Source organism: Mastomys coucha, unplaced genomic scaffold (genome assembly GCF_008632895.1).
Source record: "Mastomys coucha isolate ucsf_1 unplaced genomic scaffold, UCSF_Mcou_1 pScaffold23, whole genome shotgun sequence".
Taxonomy (NCBI): Eukaryota; Metazoa; Chordata; class Mammalia; order Rodentia; family Muridae; genus Mastomys; species Mastomys coucha.
The window spans coordinates 68,110,596-68,123,081 of NW_022196906.1; the positions used below are offsets into that span (position 1 = coordinate 68,110,596).

Genomic DNA, 12,486 nt, shown 5'->3' on the forward strand with positions numbered 1-12,486 from the left:
CAAGCAAGTTTGGAGAACTCAGATGTTAAAAACATTAAGTAGCAAGTAGTTCTCAACACTGGCTGCACATTTGAGTCCCTAGGATGTTTAATATTCATGCAATGGCTTATGTGAGACAGTTCGCCCAGGCTCAGCTAAATGAGCCTGGGCATCGTGACCAGGAGCCGGTGTAAGCTGCTGAGTTATGATACTAGCTAGCATGTTGGGACATAAACCTGCAGAAAAGCCTGTGACAGAGGCAGACAAATCCCAGGCCTGTAGTCAAGGTGATCTGTAATCTAAATAAAGAAAAGTGATCCAAGATGACATTGATAAAGTCAGAAGGCATGGAACCATACCAATAACAAGGATTGTAAGAGTCTACAGTGCCACCCAGGTTGTGAAGATGCCAAAGGCTAGGAGAGGTCTAGCTTTTCAAACCTTTCAGCCATCTTTCTACCTACGATCTATGTGTCTGCCTGTCATCCAGCTCTCATGTCTGTCATTCACCCGCCATCTACCATCTATCCAGCTGTCATCTGTATATCCATCAGTCATGTATCATCTAACAGATATTCTTACCTTTCTATAGTCTGCCAGTCATCTCTCATATCATCTGTAAAAGTACCTTTCATTTGCCTGATATAATTTTCATCTCTGAGTCTTACTGCCTCCTTCTGCTAACTTAGGCTTAGTCCTGGAAGGACTTCTAGCCTAATCTAATCTAGGCCTAGAATGTTCTCAGCCTCTGAGACTTACTGCTGAATAAGCTCACCCTTTCTAGCTCTTTCTGAATTCTGGCTGTCTGGTTCAACTCAGCTGTTCTGGCACAAACTCCTGTCCAAGGTGACTGACTCAAGTTGGCTTCACCCAGCTTCTGGCTGAATTGCTCTGTTTGGCCTCAAACTAACTCTGGAAATTTGTTCAAATCTCCTTCTTATTCTCTGGCTTCAACTGCCTCTGGTGTATGAACAGAACTGAACCCAATTCCACTGCATTGTCTCCTGTATTGACTGCCAACTCACAGACTCAACTCCACTGGACTAAACTCAACTGACTGAACAGAACTGACATAACTATCTCTCTCTCTTCCTGTACCACTCTTAAGTAGCTTTTCTTTCCTGTGCTGTTCTTGTGAGTTGGGCATATCCTCATTTTGTCAAATCTTTTTCTGATTCATCACTTTGTCTGCCTCTCAATTAGACATCATTTTCAAACATGGTTGCTTCCTTCTACCAATGAACCTTACCTACATTGTTTGGGATTAAAGGTGTGGATTAAGGACATGTCCATATTCCAGCCAGAGAAGCCATGGTGCTGGATTAAAATTCTTCTACAATTGTCTGTGTTCTGTCTGTCTGTCTATTTATCATCTATATCACAATCATCTACCTATCATGTTACTCATCTATCAAACTCTTTTTTTTTTTTTTGTTTTTTGAGACAGGGTTTCTCTGTATAGCCCTGGCTGTCCTGGAACTCACTCTGTAAACCAGGCTGGCCTTGAACTCAGAAATCCGCCTGCCTCAGCCTCCCAAGTGGTGGGATTAAAGGTGTGTGCCACCACTGCCTGGCTCTATCAAACTCTTAAATATCTAATATCTACTTATTGTCTATCAAATATTTGTCATCTATTGTATTTCTATGTACCTATCAATCATACACCTGAGTTACTCTTGTTATACAAAGCTGAGTGTATTTAAAATGTAAACATTTATATTTAAAACTTACAATTTAAGAATTTGACATATTTGTAAGCTCATGAAACCCTTGTATAAACTTAGTAGACATCCTTCACTTCCCACAGCTGCTTTAGATCCCTCTACCATCCTTTGCTCCCAGTTCTCCTTGATGCTCATCCTCTCCTGCACAGAATATATTCCCTTTTGTGTAGTATTTATGTGTATGTATGTGTGTATACATATATATCACATATGTGTATATATACATATATACATGTATATGCATACATACATACACACACATGGTGGGGTCACGTTCTCTAGCCCAAGCTAGGTTCAAACGTGCTATGTAGCTGAGGCTGGTCTTCAATTTATAATACTTTTGCTGTCCCGCCCCGCTGCCATCAAATTCTGGGATTACAAGTGTGCATCACCAGATTTATTCAGTACTAGGCTTTATGAATGCTCTAGGCAAGATTTCTACCAACTGAGGCCCAATCCCAACTCTGCCTAGCTTATGTAAAATTTATTTTGTGGTCCACCCACATGTTGCTTATACTTCTCCATCTCCCATTGTTCCTAACAGTTTGCTGTCCTTAGACCACAGGAAGATGTGTACTTCTGCATCCAAGACAATTTTGACTTTCCAAAACTTCTGTGAAGAATGCCTCCACTAACTTACCCTGTGGTTATACTAGGAACTGCTCCATGCTTAGGTCTCCCAGGCCTCCTCACCTTTCCTTAATCTCCAGTGGCTTCTCTGGCTTTCATTATTCTTCTGAAAGCTTACTCCCAAGATGAATATGAATATCCTCTTTAACATACCCCAATCATATGTAGGATGAGATAAGGGAACAACATAAGGCACTAATCAATGTTCCTAGAAACAAAATAGAGAAATGTCTTAGCACTTAAGAGTGTTTACCGCTCTTGGAGAGGACCTACATAGCTCCTGTCTGTAGGTCTAGTTCCAGGAGATCTGATGTCCTCTTCTGGCCTCCATGGACACTGTAGCCATGTGGTGCATTGGCATACATGTAGGTACACACTCATATACATTAAAAAACATAAAGCAAATCAGAGCCAGGATATTATGTTCTGTTAGCACTAGTTTCTCCAAGTTTCTCTCTATATAAAACAAACCTAGAAACCATGCCCAATGCTGGGCAGGCTGCTGTTTGGTTGTGAACATGGGTTCCACTGACAGATCTCAGTTATCCTGATTCACAGATACCAGAAGGTAAACTGCTATGATGCTAGAGAAGGTGTGTTCTGTCTGTCTGTCTGTCTATCTATCTATCATCTATATCACAATCATCTACCTATCATGTCTCTCATGTCTAGCATCTCTAGCATGTCTAGCATCTCTTCTCCATTTGTCTGAGGATGTCTTGATCATTTGATAGTCCTGGATGGATAGTAGGGCTGGCATTCCTCTACCGTGGGAATCCATACCCTATCCACAAAGACTTCCTCAGGTTTTTCTCATCCAGGAAATATTTGTGGTATTTGTCCAAGTCAAGTTGGAAATGCTTATTTCTTGCATGTAATCTCTACAATTCAGAGTAGCTATATTTATGTGAAAAATTGTTGAGGATGAGCTTGACCTGAGGTGTTCCCTGAGGCCTGGATGTCTGAAAAGCATAGCTCCTTCTCTAAAACCAGGAACACGCTTGGCAGAGTCAGTAATAGTCTAAGGCCAGGAGCTTGGGAGTGTTCCCCTGAGGCTCTGATGTGTGAAGAAGGACCACAGCTGCTTCTCCAGAACCAGAACCATGCTTGGCAGAGCAGAGCATGCCTGGGGCCAGAGTCCTGGGGGAACAAGCTTTGGATGCTGAGAACCCAACTTTTCTTACCTTCAGGAGCTATGGGTATCATTCTCTAGGCCTGTGTGTGCTGGGTCTCTGATGTCCTTGTGGTATCTGATGTTCCTTGTGCAACACTGTTTGATTAGCATCCTGCTGACTCCATCCCATTGTATGGGAATTTTCTGCTGATGTTGATGCTATAACTCTTAATAGACTTGCTAGGCATAAGTCATCAGCTTGTGCAAGACCTCCTGACTCCTGCTTTCCTATCCTCTTCTTTATCTTCTTGTCTCCTGGCCATCCCACTTAACACCCTGGCACTGAAGAATGACCTGCTGGTCCAGGTCAGAAAATGATTTATGTCTCCAAAGGTACATGATCCTGAAATGCACTCAATTTACATTCATATACAAAGCATATGCTGCATCAGCCTTCAGGGTCTCTATGGAAGGTCCTGAGCTTTTGAATTTTTTCTGAATCAGAAGGTGTAGAACTACCCATATAACATAAATAGCCAACATTGTGGTCTTATTTCTTTACTCTGTTGAATTTGTATGAAAGGAAAATTATAGTTCCTATCAAGGGAGAAAGAGAGAGAGAGAGAAAGAGAGAGAGAGAGAGAGAGAGAGAGAGAGAGAGAGAGAGAGAGAGAGAGAGACCTGCTAGTCACACAGGTGGGGTTGTTTTCTTTTATGAACTAGCTTTACTCAGATTAATCCACTTAGCATCAAAGTTACTCATCTAGAGTGTGCAATTCTGCATTTGTTGGTATACTTGGTGTTGTGTGAACCCGTGGCAGTCTTTAGTTTCAGCTCCTTTAAAAGATCCCAGCTCTTTGGCTACAGTTCCTCTCTTCTGGATCAATAAGACTGTATTATGAGCATTACTGTGTGTGTGCTCACCCATATACCCTCTAGTTATCTTAAGAATGGAATTTCTGAGTCATATAATTAGTGTCAAAGGTCATATTTACTTTCAAAAAGTATCATTGTGGTGAATCCTGCTACAAATGAGAGGCATATATTTTTTCTCATTTATATAAATAGAAGGAATTGATATTAGTGGAGTTCTTGAAGGAGAGCATATTGAGGAAAAATAATATGTATAGCTTATTTTAGATACATACTACTGATAGCAAGAGATGGTACAGGAAAAGATAAAATGAGCACCGAAGGCCCATTGTGGTACACTACGAGCTCCTTGGTGCACATTTCCACATATAAACATATCCAACTTCATGAATATATATGTATATATATATGTACATATATATGTGTGTGTGTGTCTGTGTGTATACACATGTATATATATATATTTAATTTCATGTCATGATACACATACATTTTTATGTCTTTATTTTAAAAAGTATTTATTTTATATGTATGGGTGTTTTGCCTGAATATATGTTTGTTCACCATATATATATGCCTAGTGCCCATGGAGGCCAAAAGAGGGTGTTAAGTCCTGGAATTGTATTTACATGATTGTGAGCTTCCATGATAGCACTGGAATAGAACCCAGGACCTATGGAAGAATAGCCTATACTCTTAACCGCTGGGCCAGTTCTCCAGCCCACTATATCTTTCTTTGACCCTTAATATTATTTCTGACATTAGAATGTATAACAGTAATGGATTTTCTATTGCCTGCCCCAGCTCTGAATAACAACATGGAGACTTATATTATTTTTGAATGCTTTAGGCCTAGCCTACTCTTATTCCTAACTAGTTCTTGTAATGTAAATTAACCCATATTTATATGCCTGAGCCTCTTCTGAAGACAGGGTCTTTAAAAAGTAGTTTTGTTGTAAGAAGTACGAACACCTGTGCACAACCACTATGAGGATAGTCCTCATCTAACACGGCGGGAAGTCATATTTATGGAGAGGGTGGTACTCTGACACTTTCTCTCCTTTTCTTTCAAATAATCTATGCGAAGTGCGGATGAACCTTGTAAACAGCAGGAACCGAGCAGATGCTCAGGATCGACAGACCTGGCCTCTGAGGACAGCAGGAAGCAAATGATGAGAGAGGAGTGTGGAGCTGACTGTACAAATGCATTCCTGATCTTGGTCTTGTAATAAAGGAAACATCTGTGCTCATCGCATCGAGGCTTTGCTTAATTGGATGTGTGTGAATTTAAAAAACATACGACAGGGCTGGGGACTTGGCTCAGTTGGTAGATGGCTCACTTAGCATGCATGAAGCCCAGTGTTTGATCCTGGGCACTCCAGAAAGCTGGTGTGGTGCAGGACTCCTGTAATCAGTGGAGGCAGGAGGATCAAAATCAAAAGTTCAAGGTCATTCTTGGCTACATCATGAATGAGATGCCTGGTCTACATAAACAAGCACAAACACACTGAGCACACAGACAGGTATGGATCACTCTTCAGCGTGTGGTGGGGGCTCTGCTGCTGTCTACAGAGATATGTCTGTCCTTTCAGAATATGAATAAAATACGTTTAACACCTGCCCCTAGCACCAGTCTGATTGGCTAGGAGATCAAATGCTGACAGTACCTCTCCTTTGCAGGGAAAAAAAATGGAGAAAACTCTCATGCAGAAACCATTAAGCTAAAAACCAAGGCGGATTGGTTCAAGAGTTTTTAAAAGAAACAAGAAGAGGAGGAGATTTATGGAAGCAGATAGGATCCTGACACTGTTGAAGGCTTTGTCGTAAAGGTCAGGCAAAGCAGATTGAGGATGAAGAATGCAGTAGGGAGAGTTACTCAAAGCTCTGCTTGGGAGGTAGAGGCCCACTTCAGAGTGATTATTTGCATACCGGTACCTAGAAGATTTATATTGAAAGCCATGTTTTTTGCCCTAGTTGTTTTCATGACCCCTCCCCCCAGCCATGATGGTTTGAATTTCAATGTGTCAGCTGTGACTTTCTCACCCTTAATCCTTTAAAGAAATTCTGTTCTCAGTGTTTAAAAGCAGCGGCAGTCAGGGAGCTGGAGGTTTCAGGTGGGCCTTGGGGGGCTTTTGCAGGGCCAGCCTGAAAACCAAGTGATGCTTGACGCAAAGCCAAACTCTGCTCTTAAATTTGGAACACGGCTCTTCAGGGACCATTTAGTTGCTACTTCTACGAGAATAAAATAAGTACACACTGACTGCACTGTTTTATTTGGGGGACCTTCTAGAAGGGGAAAAGCCATGTAATGTAGCCAAGGAAACAGAGAGCAGAGAAAAAAAGGAGGGTGTGACACAAAGAAGCATTGCATGGTGGGATATGACCAAGGGTGAGCCGGTCTGTCCTCTCTTTGTTCCTTGCCTGGAGCTTCATAGCATTAGCTGGCAAAGCTATCATACGTCAGCCAACAGCTAGGAGCGAAGGCCTTCTGGGGGTCTTGGGCCACAAGCTGCCACAGGGTATGTAACACTCTGGGCTACTGGTCCTGTTGCAGTTCTTTCCCTGGGCATGTGGCTTACACTGGTTTCTCAGAGCAGATTCAGCAGAATCACCTCATAAAAATGTCTTTACTTATTTTTCATCTCGGGAACCCCATGTAGCTGGTTAAAATGACTTTAGAAGGTGTTTACTGGTTATTTTGGTAGCTAAATGCAAAGCGTTCACCTGGCTTCATTTTCAAAGAACTCCTAGAAGCAGACTGGGTATCTGTTATGGTTGCATTGTGAAGTGTCCCCGCTAGGCCTGGAGTCTGGAGGCTTGGCTCCCACTGGCGGTGCTGTTTGAGAAGGTTGTGGGCCCTTCAGGGAGGTAGAGCCTTACTGGAGGAAGTGTGTCTCTGAGCCTAAGCCTGGAATGGTGTCTAGCCAGGTCCCACTTCCTGTTCCCTCTCTGCTTTTGTGGAAGCTAAGGGACCTCCATGCCTGTGCCTCCTGCTTCTACTGCTGTGCATTTCCTCTCAAGTTGTGAGGCAGACTGCATCCCTCCTCTGTGAAGTCACATCTTGTCAGGTCTGTCAGGTCCTTGGTCATAGCAATGAGGGAAGAAATGCGGGATCCTCAGAGCACAGCCCAGAGGGTGTCTGATCCCTTCACAGGAGGTATTGGAGCATATCAAGGATGCGATTCTTTCAGCTGGAAACTGGCTGGAGTAGTTTATTTTTGCATAACAAACATAGACCTGTCAAATTAATTGTTGGACACTCCAGCCAAAATACCTCTGTGACTTCTGATTGTCCCTGTCTTTAGCCTCATTGGTTCTGTTGTTGGCTTGCTTTCTAGTGTCCCCGACTGGCCTGAACATAATGTGACTTGTCATTTTTTTCTCCTCTTCCTATGACCTTTGATTCTTTTCCTGATGTAGTATAAATTGGTCCCTGAAAAGGTCTTGAGATCGGGGTTCAAGAAGGACCCTAAGGCAGTGTTATTTAGGAGTTTACTAGGAGAGCTATTGATGGGGTAGATGGCAGTAACGTGGTGATGGCTTTGAGAGGGGGGCTCAGGCTCTAAAAGTGGGACCCCCTCTTACAGGTCTCTCTCAGAGAGAATGGGGAGGGCGGTGCCCATGTGCTCAATGAGTCAGGTTGACTCTGATGGTGTGGCAGTAGGGAGTGGCCAAAGTTTTGGTTCTTTTAGGTAACCGGGTGTCTATCACATAGGATGTGTCACCTGTTCCCTGGTGGCAGAGAGTAAAAGTCGCATAAGACTCTCGGTGTGTGTAGGGAGTGCCTGCTATTTCTTTACCGTGGTTCTGAGTGCAGATTGAGACAGAGGCTGCTGTCAGTGAGCATGGACTGAATTGGCATTAGCCCAAGCCTAACTCGCCCCATCAACATTTTTAGGCCAAGGCCCTGTGCTATCTTTTCAGCAGCTCAGAAAGAAGAGAGCTTTGGGGTGAGAGGAAGCTCTGAGTTCATTAACATTGTGACCTTAGCCCAGTTGCTTAATATTTTTGTAAGCTTTTAAAAAACATATCTCCTAAGAATACCTTGCTCAGAAAGGGTTTGATAAAAGTTACCCGGGAAAGGCTTGCCCTATCACTGGCCTGTAGTGACTAAGCAATAACGATTCTAACCGCCATGGTCCAGCTGTCTTAAGCTTTATTTTGTTTCAGTTTGAAAGATCTGTGCTTACTGAAAGGTTTCTGATAGGGTAGGGCCTCAAGAGGGACTCAGAAGTAGAAGGGGAACAGAATTCGTGGCCACCAACACCTGCTTTGATAAAACCTTACCTTCCCAGGTGAGAGAGCCAGGCGTATGGAAGTCTGCTTTGGGGACCCACAGTGTCTCGCAGGCGCCTGTTAGTATCTGTGAGAAGGCAAAGCTGCTGCCTGAGCAGCAGCTGGATTCTAACATCCCACGCTGACAGCGAGAACTCGAGACAGCGAGCAGCTTTTCCTGCTCAGACGCCATCTTCTACCTTGAGGAGAGGAAGCTGGTCTCTATGGAACAGGCGCCTGGGTCTGGGTGGGCAGTATCCTTGCAGCTGCAGCTCCTCTCATTGCCTTTTCTTTGTTTTATTTCTCTGACCAATTTTTAGCCCATTCTTTTCCCACATTCCACCATAGCTCACAGCTGTAAACGCATTTCGCTTTAATTGAAATGAAATTCTGTCATCCCAATCAGTTTACGGATTTGGGGGTAGGGCCGTATTAGGTGGGCCAGAGGTCTGTAGTGAGCCCCCTTGGTCTTTTTAGATGACACAAACCCAGGTTCACAAGGACAGCTGAGCATCTTCTTTAGGCTACAGTGTAACGATTAGGTATGCAGATACATTTGGGAACATTTTAATGGAATCCGTGCTCTTGAAATCACTGTGGTTTCTGAAATTTCTTACGGTGAACAAAACCAGCACATCTGAATGTGGCAAAATTAGACTCTTTTCTTGCTGGAGGGGCTGGTGGCTTATTTTTAGAAATGCCAAGAACACTGAAATGGTTAACAGTTCACAGGCAGATAATTTTTGGTAATTATGACTATTAAAATTACAGGCTTTTTCCCCCTCTGAATTTTATCTGGGTTCCTAAAATATGTTTCCTGAAGATTTCACAGTAGAATGGGACAATTGTTTTTTTTAAAAAATCCTATTTTTATTAAAAATTTACATTTTTTAGTGTTATTTATCACATTAACTGTGATTATTGCATAAGGATATGTGGGACTGTTCCCACATGCCTTGGATTTTGGAATCATTTGAGGTTCCATGTAAATTTTAGAAGTTTTGTTTCTGTGAAAATAGTTAGAAGGTGGGAGGGATTATATGAAATCTGTGTATTACCCTGCGCATTACCTACTTTTCTATGGATGTGATAAAGCACCATGAACAAAACAACTTACAGAGGGAAGACTTTACTTATTTTTATGGTCCCAGAGGGACGAGATCCATCATGATAAGGAGGAATAGCAGCAGGTGATGAAGCAGGAAGCTGAGGGATCATGACTTCAACTGCAAACACAAAGCAGATAACAAACCAGAAGTGAGAGAGGCCATGAACTCTTAAAGCCCGCCCCCAAGGACATGCTTCCTACAGCAAGGCCACACCCTCTAAGCCTCCCCAAACAGGGCTACCAATCTGGGGTCCAAATGTTCATATGGATTAGCCTTTGGGGACATTTCTCATTCACACCACCACACATTGACTAGTGTGAAGAGTTAATCAATCCCCAAACAAAGGGTGTCTCTTGTGTCTTCTTTGATTTCTTTCATAGATACATTGTAATTATAAATGGATATATTGTATCCTTCTTTGGTTATGTCCTCCCCCCCAAGTATATTTATCTACTTTTTGGATGCTATTATAAGTGGAATTTTCTTGATATCCTTTAAGATGTTTCATAACAGGGTAAAGAAATTCAAGTGATAATATATGTTCATTATCTACCTGCAACTTTATCAAATTTATTTACTTTTTCAAGTTTTTTTTTTTCTTGGTAGATGCTTGCCATGGACTGGGTTGCTTCGGGGACTCCTTGTTTTGTGGGGTGATAAAAGTTTTGGCCTGGTGGGCAAAGAATTTGGCAAGTGACAATAGACACGACACAATGGATCCCCAAAGCAATCCAGACCGTGGCAGTTGGCGCCTAATGTGGGGCTCTGGCCAGGTAAACTATCTCTTATTCTCTTTTCTTTTCTTTTTCTTTTTTCCTTTTTTCAGGCAAAGAATAAGCTCTCACTAGGGCGCAATGGGCCCGCTGATAAACAGATCAGTTAAAATCGAGTAATCTTGATATCATGGGGCAGTCAGAGTCTTGCCTAGATGCCTCACTAGCCATGGTGCAGAGAATTGCCCAGGCTGCAGTAATGAAGAGATGGAAATTCAGCACCTATAAGTACCTGTGAAAACAGAATACATTCCCAGGAAGAGTGAAATTACATGTTCCAGCTGAAGAGGGGCTGAGACACCTGAGGAGATTACAGAAATCCCTCAAGAAACAGTTCCATAATGATGGAATTCTGCTCATCTTAGAAGCAGGTAAAAATATTCATTCAAGAAACTGGCCAGCCGGTGGTGGCACACACCTTTAATCCTAGCACTTGGGAGGCAGACAGACAGATTTCTGAGTTATACAAATGACATGAGAAAAAGAAAAATCAAAACAAAAAGAAAATAGATTTCAGAGCTACTCCTATAATGTTCTTTGATAATGGGAGACATTCAGTAACCACACTCCTTTGTGTCGTTGTCTGTTTGTCACTTGGCAAATTCTTTGCCCACCAGGCCAAAACTTTTATTACCCCACAAAACAAGGGGTCCCCAAAACAACCTGGTCCATGACAGATGCTTGGGGTTTTCTCTGTATTGCATCACAAAAAAATGAAAGTAGGGATGGTTTTATATCTTCCTTTTTGTTTTGGGTGTTATTTTGTTCTTGATTTACTGGTACCCTCTAGTTCTGTGTTTAATAGGAATGGGAGAGTAGACATCTTTGCCTTGAATCAAATCATTGATGAGTGAATACAATATCTCCCCATTGTTCTAGTTTGTTTTATGTTGCTGTGATAAAAACACCCAAACAAAAGGGAGAGGAGAGGATTTAGTTTAGCTTACAGATTACAGTCTAGCATCGAAGGAAAGAAAGGCAGAAACCTGGAGTAGAAACTGAGGCAGAGACAAGGAGAAAAACTGCATACTGGCTTGCTTCTTCTGGATTGCTCAGTCTCTTTGTACTTATGTAGCACTGGACCACTAGGGATGACATTACCCATAGTGGCCTGTGCTTTCTTATGTCAATTAGAAATCCAGTGAATATCCTATGGACACACCCACAGGCCAATCTGAGGGAGACAATTCTTCAACTGAGATTTGCTCTTCCCAGGCATGCATGTCAAGTTGACAACCACAATTAGTTGTCACTCACATTGATTATGATGCTTGCTGTGGGCTTCTTAAAAGTGGATTTATTATGTTGAGGAAATTTCCTTTTGTACTTAGTTTGTTGAGGCTATTCCCCCCGGCCCCCAGAAAAGAATGTTGAACTCAGTCACATGGTTTTTAAGACTCAATTGAGATAACACATTTCATGGCTTATTTTATTGGCATGTCTTACACTAATTGAGTGGTCTGTGTTAAAGCAGTCTTGCATCTCAAAAATCAATATCACTTGATCGTGACATATGCTCCTTTTAATGCACTCAATCTGTTGGTATTATTTTGTTCAGTAGATTTGTATTGTGTCCATCAGCAGGGCTAGACTGAAGCTTGCTTCTATGGTGTTCTCATTGTCTGACTTTGCTATCAGATGGTGCCGGCTTTAGACAATGAACTTGGAAGTTTGACTTTCCTTTTGAGAAGTTTACAAGTAATTTGTGAATTATTCTTGGAATATCTGGTAGAACTCAGTTGTGTTGCCATTTGATCCTAGGCTATTGTTTAGTGGTGTTTCTTGGGTGTTTTGAGTTTTTCAAGCCAATGTCCCATATAGCTCAGGCTATCCAAGGAAGATCTTGAACTTCTGATATTACTGCTTCTCCTTGTTCAATGCTGAGATTACAGGGGTGTATCAACACTCTAGCTCTATGTGCTGCTGAGAATTGAACCCAGGTTTTTGTATATGCTAGCTAAACAAGTTACCAACTGAGTCATGTCTCTAGCTCTGTTGAGAAGCTTACC

General features: G+C 42.2%; 1 long non-coding RNA gene across 1 annotated transcript in view; it reads left to right on the forward strand.

Moving 5' to 3' along the window:
- LOC116072274 overlaps positions 1–5,575 on the forward strand; it is a 217,839-nt gene extending 212,264 nt beyond the window's left edge. Inside the window, exon 2 of the long non-coding RNA XR_004111387.1 lies at positions 5,408–5,575. This is a non-coding gene — a long non-coding RNA (uncharacterized LOC116072274). The remainder of the gene's footprint in view (positions 1–5,407) is intronic.
- The last annotated feature ends 6,911 nt before the right edge of the window (positions 5,576–12,486 follow it).